This window comes from Falco biarmicus, chromosome 13 (genome assembly GCF_023638135.1).
Source record: "Falco biarmicus isolate bFalBia1 chromosome 13, bFalBia1.pri, whole genome shotgun sequence".
In the NCBI taxonomy this organism is placed as follows: domain Eukaryota; kingdom Metazoa; phylum Chordata; class Aves; order Falconiformes; family Falconidae; genus Falco; species Falco biarmicus.
The window spans coordinates 1,041,209-1,053,487 of record NC_079300.1 but is presented as its reverse complement, the minus strand read 5'-3'; the positions used below and the strand labels follow the sequence as shown (position 1 = coordinate 1,053,487).

Sequence of the window (12,279 nt, the reverse complement as noted above, 5' to 3'; positions counted from 1 at the left end):
TTCCCTTTCCATGAGAGACCTTGGGCATTGCTACTGGCTGGCTTTCCCCTTATCTCTACATGAGGAGGGATAGGAGGGAAGAATTCTTTCAGCCTGAGTCACTGAAAAACAAAAAATTACAGTAGGAGACAGAGAGAGGTCAGTGATTAAAACAGCAGTCTTTGCAGTAGATTTGTGTAGCCCTGGTACAGAGACAACCAAGTAGTAGCTTACCCTACAAAACCTGCCGCCGTCCCCAAGGCACGTCTGGGCACAGCTCTGCCCTGCGCCCCGCTGTCCCCTTGGCGGACCCCCCTACACCTGACAGTTTGGTTCCAGACCACAGACTGGGGGTTGGGGTTGCCCTGTGCTGGCTAGAAAACTGATGGGCAAGTTGTACAAGAATTAAGTTCTAATTTAGAAAAAAAAAAAAAAAAAATGGCCATGGCAAGGAGGAGCAGGGAGCGACACCTAAAAAAAGCCAGAAGGTGTAAATTTGCTACTGTGAGCCCCAGCAGCAAGGCAGCCTGCCCACCCCTCCTGCCCGCCCCCCCTGCCCACCCTGGGGCTGGCTCTGCCACCTCACCCCTGGTCCAGCACTCCCCTTTGAACGGCCCAGGGCAGAACGCTGGCTCTGGTCAGCCCAGATGTGTTTGAGGGTGGGAGGAATATAAAGACTGGGCTTTCCTTCTCCAGCATGTTAAAAACAACCCCTGGAGACTTAGGGGGCTCCTGTTCTCTGGTGGCATGGTACCAGCAAAGCCCCCTCTGGGCATAAAGACCCCCCCGAAGCGCTTGGTTTGTAAGCCCACCTGTACCCCTGGTGTCAGCCGCGCTGTGCAGCGCAGCACAGGTACGCATGGCCTGCCCCAGAGCCAGGGCTCCCTGCAGCAGCCCTCCCAGGGACAGGGACATGCTGCAGGGTTGTCCCAGCCCCGTCTCCAGGGGTGCCAGTGTTGGCTGCCCAGGCAGGAGGCAGAGCTACGGACAAGCTCGCTCAGGGCGCAGCCCAGCTTTGGCAGGTGGTTTGAACAGATGCTGAGTGATGAGGGAGCTCTCGAGGAAAGGGGAGCAGGACTTTGTCTCCCGCTGTGTTTGCACTGTGCCCGGTAGGATGGCACACTCCGTGATGTCTTAATGGAAATAAATACATCCCGGTACAGGTGCTAATGAGGCTTCATCTGTTTGGCTAAGGCAGCTGCCGCAGGAGCCCTGCCAAATCCCCTTGGTCCCAGCTGCAGCAGAGAAAACAGCAGCCAGGGCAAAGGCTTAGCGCTTCTGTAACGTAATGAGAGAAGAGGGATCATCCTGCCGAGCTCACCGGACAAATAATGAGATTGAATCTCTGAAGTTATGGTTTGGTGGTTAAGTGAACAGGGGTAATTCTATGTAAACTGACAGGTCTAATTACTGGATGTATTTCTAGAAAAAAAAAAAACCACAAAACGGTGTGCAGGTGTCCAGCAGCCTGCTGCAGAGCCACGGCTGTTTGAGGGGTGCTCCAGCACCAGCAGCCCCGAGCCCCTTTGCCCTGAGGCTGCCTGCGTGCAGTGTGAGGGTGCAGGCAGGTGTCACACACCACCGCCCCCTGGGTAATGGGGTGTCCTTGCAGACACACCTTGCGGCAGCAGCATGAGGAACATACCAAGCATCCCCTGCCTTCAGGTGTGGCACCCCGGCGCCAGCCCAGCGAGCTGCCCCCAGCCCGCTGAGCGGCTGCGCCGGCATCCGCGAGGGTGGCAGGGGGGGCGGCACTCAGCAGGACGGTGGGCACTGCCCCTGTGCCGCTGGCCTGCGCCCCGAGCACGCGAGAGCAGAGGGATGAACGGGCGGCACGGCTCCCTTCGCCCCCTGTCCCCATGCACAAACACCGTCTACGACACAGATACCAGATGATCCCAATTTTAAGAACAGGAGTTTCTCTTTCATGAGAAAATAGTCCGTCTGGCCAACATTGTTGAGAAGGTAAAGGGGGTGAGAAAAAAGGCCAGATATGAAGACTTCCTTCACACCGCCCAGGAGATGAGTAGAAAGCATAAGAACGGCTTCTTACAGCCCTCTCGCCGGCAGCTTTTCACTGCCAGCCCTGGCCAAGCAATCGCCATGTGGGAGGGCAGGCGGCAGCACACACCGCTTGGCATGGGCACCCCCCGGCAGGAGCCTTTGCCAGCCAGGACTCACGTTAGCTGCTTCACCCAGACAGCTGCTGGAGTGGAGCGCTGCCACCCACCCACCCTGTGCACCCACCCAACCACCCCACACCCATGGCTCTCTCACCAGCTCTCCCCATCTGCACATCCGCAGGTACCATGTGGACTTGGTCCCAGACCTACATAGTTAAACTTAATCTCTTCTCTGTGCTTTTCTCTAGTGGATAAAAAATAACTTTTTAGTAATTTTTTTTTTTAGCACTGGTTAATATTAAAGTGCATCTCCTTAGGGGTTGTTTAAAAAAAAAGCATAGCCTTTTGAAAGGGGGAATGCTGAACTGCACCAAACTACATAATTTAATTTATATTATTTTGTTTAAATTAATGCTGGGTTTTAAAATGCTGTTTAAAATCAGGACAAAGAAATCACTGGCAATGTTAACTGTGCCACTTAGAGTAAATAGGCTTTTGCAGAGAAATGTAAAAATAAATATGCTGCTCTTCTAGCGGCCCTGCCGATCATTTCATAATGAAAGCAGGCAGGCAGATAAATTTCCTTTCAATGAAAACATGCAGAAAAATGACAGGCTCATGGTTATTTACTTTAGGTTTTGAAATGAAATTACGGCAATTATTTTGCTTTTCAGAACACAAAATGCAGAATTAATAGAATTCACGGAAGATGAATATTCAATTATCCTGGTTTAGGGTGGGTTTTTTTGTGGCTGGTGCTGAAGCAACAAACAAACATTCCTTGGGAGCTCTGCCTCCAGCTCTGCACAGCCCCTCGAGGGCTGGGGCTGGGCGATGCCGGCTGCTCTGGATGCTCCCTGGCAGCACCCATGGGCCAGAGCACCCTTCCCCTTACCGCAGCTGGGTGCCAGCAGGGGAAAGGGCCAAGCAGAGGCTGTGGGGAGCGGGCAGCGCTGGGTGGGCAGCACTTGGAGGGGGACGGGCAGCGCGCGGTGGGGCTCGCCCAGCTGCTGGGGGCAGCAGAGCCCTCCGTGGCTTGTCTGCAAAAGGTTGTGGACAAACAGTTGAAAAATTTGTAATTAGAACCCACTCCAGTTCACAGAGGGGTTTTCCCAGGAATGACGGACCACAGAGTACATGGCTGGTGTGACCTGTAGTCCATAAACAGCCTGAAGTTTTTTAGATGAGGGATTTAGATGGTGGGGCCTGGAGTATGGATTCATGTGCTCCATGTGGGCTCAACTCCAAGTCATTTTTATTGTCCTGCTTCAACACTGCCACAAGTGATCCTGCTCATTAAAGTCACCAGCTGAAGGAAGCTACCAGCCAAGTTACTGACTCTCAGATGGTGCTGACCCTCGGTACGAGGAAGCGGGATCGCTGCCTGCGGGTAAATGTCCACGTGCATGCCAGGTGACGTTGTTTCTGCCTTGCAAACTCACCCCGACCGAATAACGTGCATTTGCATTCCACAAACCGAGGCTTCAGAACTCATAGCTTAAAATAACCAGAACTAATTAAGATTAAAAACTACCTCTCCAACCAGGTTTCCAGCACACAGCGGAGCCCCTGGGCTCAGGGACAGCTGCCCCGTCTCCGTGCATGAGGACAGGACTGCCACCCCCAGTGTCAACGCCGGGAAAAGCTGATGAGCCCGAAGTCTGGCTTTGACTGTCGTCTGGACCTAACGATGGGAAGTGCCACTTGTGGGGTCCTGACCCTGACCCTGCACAGGGCCACCAGCTCTGCCCTAGACCCTGGAGCAGGACCAAAGAGTCCTACCTGCCCTGCCCCATGGGATGCTCTGGCTGCAGCCCCGCAGCACCTCCAGTTACGGAGCGTTAAGGTCAAGACTTATTTTTCCAGCTCACAACTATACATTATAAAACACACAGGTAAAGACTTTTGAAACTGTTTTTCTTCTCGTAATGGCAAGGTCACTTTTGTTTTGTTTTTGAAAGCAACAAACTACCATATAGCAGTTACTAAAAGAAATGGATGGGGGAAAATGAATGTTGAAACATGAGATGATTCAAAACTGGCTTATTCTAGTGCTTGCGAGGAAGCAGGTCCTTCAGCAGCGGTGTCCGTGAGTAGCCCACCCGTGTTTTGTCCCTGAGGCCACAGAGGCCTTTGACACTCCTTGCACATCCAGACATCGTGGGAAGCAAGTAGGGAGCCATGCAACGAAAGGGAAGGTCTGCAGGCTACAGCTTCCGAGCCTGGTCCGTACCAGAGCCAGGAAAACAGCTTTCCTGCAGAAAACAAACCTATGGAAGCGTGCTTCTGTCCTGAAGCTGTGCCCGTAGGTGTGACACGGTGCAGATGCTCTGGGGACCATTCCCTCGCCCCAGGAGGTCCTTCCTCTCCTTGCCGCCTGTCCCAGCTGCCGCGGCGCGCACCGCTCCGTGACACTCCTCCTGCATGAGCATGGCATTTCTGTGCGGTGGCTTAAATCTCCCAAAGGAGACAAGGCAAATCCATAATGTCGCCACCACCACCTTTGAGTCCCACCTGGCACAGCCTTTCTGCTGCCCTTCAAACCAGTTGGCCACTGCCAAAGTTCTGTGGGCACCTCTGCTGGGGGGGACACCCCAGAGCCACCTCCCAGTCCCGTGGGGATCTGGTCTGGGGCTGGTTCTGCCAGTTCCGCAGCATAAATCTAAACCGTTACAGAAAATTTCCTCTTATTTCCCTTTTCTAAAGTATTTAAGGTTCACGCAGCCTCACAGAAGGAGGCATTAGAAGAGCACAAGCTAACAGGTTTACAGCTTCACGTTTAAATTTGAAAACGTGTTTTCTAAACTGATGGCTGTATATTTTCAGACCTTTCCAAAGCACTTGTTTTTCTTTGTATAGCTTCTGCTTCATTATTCTAATCTAATAAAACCATAGCTAAGGCTGAGAGCCGACTCTTTCTGGCTAATGACAGACTTTGATTTGTTTGTACTTCTTGTTATAGATTTTTCCTAATTACAAGCATTTTTCAGAGGCAGTTGAAAAAATAAACGAGCAGCTGGTTTGAATGTGCAACATATTATTGTATTTCCTAGAGCTGTGGAAAAAGTATTACATTCACAGTAGGATGGTTTTCAAAAGAGGAGGGCAGAAAAGGCACTTTCCAGTTGGGAGTCCTCTCACCTCCCTCCCTCTCCCAGCGTTACTGCCAAGAAAGGGCTAATTTTTCAGCCTTTCTGGTATCGCTGGAGGTATCCACCCAGCTCAGAATGCCAGGCGTGGGCTCTCCCCAGGACAGTCCATAGGGCAGCCAGGGCAGGGAGGAAGAGGAACAGCATCCCTGGGGCCTGACAGCAACTGTGCTGGGTAAGAGAGAAGAGGGGTCTCCAGGGCTGAGTGCAACATGACCGAATTCGTATGTATCCGTACAACCATTTCCCGTTAAATACTGATGGAAATATCTCCTGAGATAAATGCAGACATTTTTTTCCAAGCAGGAGATGTTATTTACAAATCTACATATTTTAAAGTCAGATATAAGCTCTTGCAATAAGGCAGTGAGTTTCTGGTTGTGGGCAGGACTGTGCTGAATACCAAAGCAGAGCTTCCTTCCCAAACATGGTCCTGCTGTTGCCAGTCACAGCTTTGAGCACCTTCTTGTCATGCAGTTCATTAGAAATCACGCACATATTATAAAACTGTATTGCTAAACGCCTGCTCAACTCATCCAAGTCAAAGTCCCTGCATGTTTGATTCATTCTCCGAACAAAGACTGATTTTCCTATGAAAACAAACCACTACGTGCTTCTCTTCACCCTTTAGGCAAGAGGATTTCTGGAGGTGGTTTTGTTGCGAGGTTTTTTTCTATAAAGATACCATACTTGATTGGAGAAACCATTTTAAGACTTGACTCAAAAGCAAAACTGATTAGGAGCCTGTGTGCTTTACTAGGGTGAATTAGGAAAAAGGTGTATTTAAATCAAACAGTTCACGTTTGCCCTCGGCAACATGTTGTAGAAGGGCTACAGCCCCCAAAAAGCCAGCCAACACTTATCAAGTGCCTTTTAGCTGCCCCAGTTTTTGCAAAGCAGCAAAGAAATGCAGCAACATGGTCACTAAGACAAGGCTGTTGGAATTCCTCTGCTAACCCCCTGGTACCTTGCTGCTCGCTGGAGCAATCTGTGTTAAGTAACAAATAGTTGTTCAGGATACCAAGGTGCAGAGAAAATGCTGAGCGTTACATAGAGGGAGGAATCTGACAGCCTTCCACGCATGTGTTGCTGTTGGGAGTCACCTAGGGTCCCTCCCCATGCCCACCGGCGCGGAGCCACTCCACGCTTCCATGCTGAAGTGTCTCAGAAGCATTGTCAAGTGGTGCTCCCCTTCGCTCCCTCCGTCTGGAGAATGATTAAGTTAAAAACCCATTAAACCAAAGCAATTAGGCGCTCCTGCGGGTACATATATTGCTCACCTCTGGGCCCGCCGCACAGCCCTGCCAGGGCTCGCTGCCCAGTGGGGGATGACGCAGGGCACCGCAGTACCGGGGGCTGGCGCAGGGCTGTGGTGCCACGAGAGCACCCAGCTGCAGTGGCTCACCCGCTGCAGACCCGACGGTGGGGAAGCCCACCCCTGTGTGGGTTTATGCAGCCTTCTATATTCACATGGCATCACAAATGGGTGTTTTCTGGTTGCAGTAAGAGTCAAGGGCCTTCCCACGACTGTGTGTGTGCGTGCAGCCAGTGGCAGTGGGAGCGAAAGGGGGAAGAGGAGCCCACAATGTGCAGGCGAGGAGCGGGCTGCGGCTGCAGGGTGGCACGAAGCCTGCAGCCGTGATGCCAGGTGTGCAGGTCATACCTGCATCCCCCTGTCCCAGGTACTGCAGGCTTACCCACTGCCCTGTGGGGTGGCCCTCCCGCAGAATGGCTGTTCCTGGTGGAAGGGAGGTCACTGCCCGAGGGCAGCGAGGGCTGCGGGTGGAGGGGGCAACTGGGGCTGGCAGGCGGGTGAGCCTGCCTGTTACTGTGATGGGCAATAAAAACAAGATGAGTTTTGCTGACCTGACCCGACCCATCAGGATCAGACCAACGTGGATGTAAGGCCCTGCTTCCCACTGAGCCCCAGGCTGCAGCCCCAGCAGAGCCTCTCCCCACTGTGGCGGGGACACTGCCAGCCCCACGCAGGGGGAGCCGAGGGGGCTTTTCAGGACCGGGCAGTTTTTCATTACTCATGGTAATGCTGCCTGCTGCAGGAAGCGGGAGGATCGAGGCTTACTTTGCCAGGATCCATGCCTACTGAAGGCAAGGCTTCGTCCTAAAAATAATCCTTCTGCTCCTGCGACATGAATTTTTTAGCGTGATTCATTTAAAAGGAGAATTAATTCCAGTGTGGTTGGCTGTGCAGGGCTTTTCAAACAGAAAAGCAGAGGCAGGCTTGCTAGTGGGAGGGCTGCCGAAGGGGAACCTGGCATTTTCCTCTAGCTGTGACCCGTTCCAACAGGGAACAGCCCCTTCACTTGCCCCTGCTACAGCTTCCTAGCAAGGGAACAAGGATAATCGCAATTAACCACCCTGGTAAAATGCTTGGAAATCTAGAAATGCAAAGGGTTATAAAAGCACGAAATCTATTGTAAAGGGGTAAAGGGACTTTCTATTTTAATTAAATCCAGTGTAGAGGAGCAATTATAACATTCAATAGTTATTAATTATGACCCAAGAGTTACAAGCTGCAAGCACAGAACGGAAGCAATAAGGAGTCATCAAAAAGCAGCAGAGGAGGATGAAACCCCACAGAAGTCCAGTCTGAAAACAAGCAAACAGCAATATAAGCTCGTTCAAATCATCCTTTGCTATCCTCAGAATGCATGTAGCCAAAATTCTTTGTTTTTTCTCCCCGGAGACCATGCTTGGGTGTGTGTGCCCTTGTTGCTGGCCCTGGGAGGGCTGCAGGGGGGAGTAGCAGAGCGAGGGCTGCAGCACACAGCTCTCCATTGAGGCATTTCGAGACCAAAAGGACACCCCCCCCCCCCCCCCCCCCCCCCCCCACACACACACACCCAACACACACACCCCACCCCCACCCGTGACCCCCCGGCACAGGGGCAGCCAGAGCCGCCTGCCACGGCTCGCAGCGGGCAGGAAGCAGATCAGACCTATCTGGTGCCCGCTGCTGCCGCGGCACCCTGGCCGCAACTGCATGACCGTTATTTTCTCCTCTTCGGGAAAACTCCCCCAAAATTAGTGGAAGCCTTCAGCAGGGGGTGGAAATAAACCTTCAGCAGTGTACTACACGGCTAAGCAGCACGTACTCAAGTGTGCAGTTACCCAGTTGTGCATCTGGCAGCAGGAGGCCCCCACCACCGAGTCACCTCTCGCCAAAGCAGAGCAGAGCCTGATCCAGGCACAGGAGCACTGCAGCTCACTGCAAATGAGCTTTCTGTCAGCCTAGTTGTAATTAGACCCCAACCAGCCTCCCTCACTCAAGACAGTCCTGAAGGCCAACGCAAGGCTCCAAGACCCCAACACCAGCCTCCTCCGCAGCCATCGGGCCATCGGTGCATGGCATGTGCCCAGGGGTCCCCTGCCAGGGCTCTGCTTTCAGCCTGGCTGGAACGGCAGCATCACAGGCGTTTTTGAATGTGGTTAACAAGCTAATTTTCAGATGCAAATACAGTGTTCAAGCAGGGAGCGATTCAATTCACCATACAGGCCATCCAAGAAGCCCTTTGCATCTCCCCTCACATTGTGCTCCTCAGCACCTGCAGGGTCCTGACCACTTCTCTGCTAAATGTGCCAGATCTGATGATGCATAATTAGTGCTGGAACTTGCCTTGCATTATGCATATGAGCTCTGTCTGACCTGTGATTACAGCACCAGTTCTGGCTGCAGAAGAGATGGCTCCCTCCCAGCAGTCTGAAGTCAGAGGGGTGAGCCGAGCAAGGAGGTAAAGCAAAACCAGAGCCCTCATGTTTTTCTGCTTTTTAATCTCCCTGTTATCCCAGGTGAAGGATTTTAATGACATCCTTTTAGGGTTGTGGTTTGTTTGGTTTTGTTTTTTTAAGCACATAGGTTTTATTATTTAAGCAATAAAAATAAATAAATAAAAAGATTTTACTGTTCACACAACTGGCAACCACACCTGCAAATGCCCATCCTTGCAGTGACGTGAGAAACGTCACCTGAGTTGTACAATTTGTGGTTCCCACAGTCTGGCAGTACATTTCTGAGCTAATTCCCTTCGTGCCTTTCCAGTTTTCCTCTGGAAGCTTCTGGTGTGCCCTGGGCCAGGGCTCCCCAATCCCTGGGCCAGCAGGCGGGCTGAGCAGGGCCAGTGCCAGCCCTGGGGCACAGCTGCTGTCCCCTCTGCTCTCCCCGGCAGAGCCACGGGAGGACAAGGCACAGCCAGCTGGGAGGGAGCAGGGGCAGGGGGTTTCGCACACCCCAGGCACAGGAAGGCAGCTTTCCCTCTCCCACCTGAAGCCTGGCTTCTGCAGGCACAGCCCTCCCCTCCCCCCAGCCTCCCCACACCTTTCCCTGGTAACTCAGGGATTAACTGATGCATTAGGAGCGAAGAGCTCAGGTAGACAGGCTTTTGCACAAGCTATTAGGGGTTTCAGTGTCAGCAGACGATAACAAGACCAGAAGATGCAGGGAGCTGCTGCTGCCCTCCTTGCCCGCCATGCCAGGGTGCGGCGCAGCTGGCAGGAGCGAGGGCACGTGCGGTGGCCGTCTCCCTGCCTGTGGGATGGGACAGGAGGGGATGGGACCAGAGAAAAGCATTCCCCAATGGCTCCTATTTTATCCAATCTTTTGGCTATTCATACCAGAACATTTGTTGACATTTTATAGTTGGTTTATTTATAAATGTTCTTCTTTCCACATCAGGCTACTCTGCAGAAACAGATGTTCTGTGCAAACAGCTTTGCAAATAGGGTCATATCTCTTAGGCTGTTATCTCACTGACCCCAGCTACACGCCTGCTTAACAGAGTCATAGGATGGTTTGTGTCGGCAGGGCCCTTAAAGCCCACCTAGCTCCAGCCCCCTGCCCCGGGCAGGGCCACCTCCCCCCAGCCCAGGTTGCCCAGAGCCCCGTCCAGCCTGGCCTTGAGCCCTGCCAGGGACGGGGCACCCACAGCTGCTCTGGGCAGCCTGGGCCAGTGCCTCCCACCCCCACAGCACAGAATTTCTTCCTTTAACCTGACTGTCCCCTCCTCCAGCTGCAAGCCATTCCCCTTCAGGCACTGGAAGCTGCTCTAAGGTGTCCCCGGAGCCTTCCCTTCTGCAGGCTGAGCAACCCCAACCCTCAGCCTGTCGCACACCAGAGGGGCTCCAGCCCTCCGAGCATCTTCGCGGCCTCCTCTGAGCTCGCCCCAACAGTTCCATGTCCTCCTTATGCTGGGGGCACAGAGCTGGACGCAGGGCTGCAGGGGGTCTCACCAGGGAGGAGCAGAGGGGGACAATCCCCGCCCTCGACTGCTGGCCACGCCGCTAGGGATGCAGCCCAGGTGCGGCTGGCTTTCTGGGCTGCAAGCGCACGTTGCTGGGTCATGTTGAGCTTCTCATAAACCAACGCCCCGAACATGATCTCCCCAGGGCTGCTCTTAGTCCATTCTCTGCCCAGCCTGTATCTGTGCTTGGGGCTGCCCCGACCCGCGCGTAGGACCTTGCACTTGGCCCGGTTGAACCTCATGATGTTCGCGTGGGCCCACCTCCCAAGCCTGTCCAGGGCCCCCTGGATGGCATCCCTGCCCTCCAGCCTGTCGACCGCACCACACAGCTTGGGGTCGTCGGCAAACTTGCTGAAGGCACGCTTGATCCCACTGCCCCTGTCGCCAACAAAGATGTAAGCAGCGCCGGTCCCAGTACGGACCCCTGAGGATCGCTGCTCATCACTGGTCTCCACTTGGACATCAAGCCATTGACCACAACTCTTTTGAGTGTGACCATCCAGCCAAATCCTTATCCACCGAGTGGGCCGTCCCTCAGACCTGTGTGTCTCCAGTTTAGAGGCAAGGATGTCGTGTGGGAGAGCATCAGCTGCTTTGCACAAGTCTGGGTAGATGACATGAGTTGCTCTTCATTTTTTGCCCCAACGCTGTCACCCTGTGCCACCAAATTTGTCAGTCATAATTAATGACTTTTTTTAATTACTGGAATACTGCACCAATTCCTCTGGTGCACTGCAGAAGGGAACCAGACCTGAGCTCAGTGTTGCAATAGGAGTCGGCAGACAAGAGAAGCACCCGAGCACAGGGCAAGGCAGACTCCCTGGGAAGCTCTCCTCGCTACCTGGGCTAACATCCACCAGGAAGTCATGCATTTGACATGTTTAAAGTTTGCCACTTCCCACAGTTCTGGGAAATAGTTTTCAGCCATGGAAAACCAATGGGCTGCTTAAATAAGGCACCTGATTCTCAGAGTCACCAGATGCTGTGGTTTTCCAGCAGCAGCTTTGCTGGTGCTGGCTGATGTCTGGTACCACTGAAGACCATCCCACATCTATTGAAAACTTCAAATACTAAATGTGAGCTGCACCTGAAGGGGCTGTTGCCCCCCAAAACCGAGGGCATCTCCCTCTCTCTGTAAAGTGCCAGGTCAGGGACACGGGACATCAGCGCAGGGCTCTGCCCCTGAAAACCCCGACAGCCTTTTGCCGGTCACCGACAGTCCTGCTGCAAAGACCCACCGCCACTCACTGGCAAGATCAGAGCTGGTCCAAAAAAATAGAGCAAGCAGTATTTCTGTTCCCTGGGAAATTTTAACATACTTTGAAATGAGCTGCAAATTTTTAACATTCATAGTTGCTATTCAGTATTTTGAGTCAAAATATTAATTTTTTCACATTGAGTAGTGTTAAAACAAAAAAATGCTAGAGCATGGCAGCGTTTCAAGCTGTTAATAACATACTCTGAAATGTTCCCATAAATAGGAAAGACTAGATAAATTACACCATACAACTTCGTAAAACTAACATAAACCCATGAACAAAATTAACAGGAAATGAAACCTCTCCTCGCTAAAGCTTAATTGTAACTGTAATTCTTATCTCCAAACTTTTCCTCATTTAACCTTGTTTTTAAAAGAGCATTGAAAATTTTCTTCTTTAAAAAAAAAAAAAGATCCATGCAGCTTTGCAGAGTGGATTACAAGGATTTTTCCTATCTTGCTGCCTGGCTGGTAATAGCAAACCTGGGATTTGGTCTGGGTGGGGAAACCACTGG

General features: G+C 52.4%; 1 protein-coding gene across 1 annotated transcript in view; it reads left to right on the top strand.

The window, feature by feature from the left end:
* Nucleotides 1–5,033, top strand: part of LOC130158249 (collagen alpha-1(I) chain-like) — a 77,469-nt gene extending 72,436 nt beyond the window's left edge. Inside the window, exon 3 of the mRNA XM_056358848.1 lies at nt 3,649–5,033. The gene's annotated coding sequence lies outside the window, so the exon portion shown is untranslated. The remainder of the gene's footprint in view (nt 1–3,648) is intronic.
* The last annotated feature ends 7,246 nt before the right edge of the window (nt 5,034–12,279 follow it).